Below are 966 nucleotides of genomic sequence, written 5' to 3' on the forward strand. Positions count from 1 at the left end.
CATCTTTTTCTTCTGTTCTCTACTTGTTATAGTTACACAGTATTAGGGGTGTGGGCTGTATTAAAAGTATCCACTGTTCTCCCATGCTCTAACACACAGTAACGATGAAATGTGTGCTGTTCTCACATTCTTCCTCTGTATCTACACATAAACAACAAGGCAGGGAAATATAAAAGGAATTTATTTTATTGTTTGGGTACATTATTGTTCAGTGTACATGCTCACATCTGAAACAAACTTTACGTGCTTGATAACTCTCCCACCCCGCAGACATCTACACGCCAATACCGATTTATATTCATAGCGGCAAGTGCTATGTAGCTCCACATAGGGGACACAGGAAGAGACATATAGCACCTTCATGCGGCGTCGGAACGGCGTAAGAAATTCACAGCCGCACCGGCAGAGCTCCAGAATATGCAACTCGGCCGGCTCACGCGCGGACGCGCTTACAAGTGCGAGGGCCCGCCCAACGCTGCTTGCAGCTTTAATTCATTTTGATTTTACATAATCTGAAACAAATGAACTGCACCATTGTCATGTTGTGTTAATTAGTCTACTGTTAGTTGTTGTAACTGCCTAGACACACTGGTGATTAGTACATTACATATTTGCAGCTGAGGAAGAGCAGTCCCGTGAAGAAGAGGAGACGGCTGAACAAAGTGAGGATGAGCTGGCAGATGAGGGTGTGGACGTGGGTGCAGAGTCAGAGGAGGATCCTATGGACACCGTCAGTAACAAACATGTCATCCTCACTCAATCAGAACAGGTGGAGGAGGAGGACAGTCCTGCTCTGCAGGATGTGCTGATGACCCAGAGCCATCTGCATCTTCCTGGGCTGGAGGAAGTGGAAGCCTTGGCCCTGCTCCTTTTAGAACTGGCAGACAACAGTGACCGTCACCTAGTGCCAGCTGACCTAAGGCTGAAGATTGGCACTGCAGTTGGTACTCTGCATGAGCATGACAG

The sequence above is a fragment of the Micropterus dolomieu genome, linkage group LG12 (genome assembly GCF_021292245.1).
Source record: "Micropterus dolomieu isolate WLL.071019.BEF.003 ecotype Adirondacks linkage group LG12, ASM2129224v1, whole genome shotgun sequence".
NCBI lineage: Eukaryota > Metazoa > Chordata > Actinopteri > Centrarchiformes > Centrarchidae > Micropterus > Micropterus dolomieu.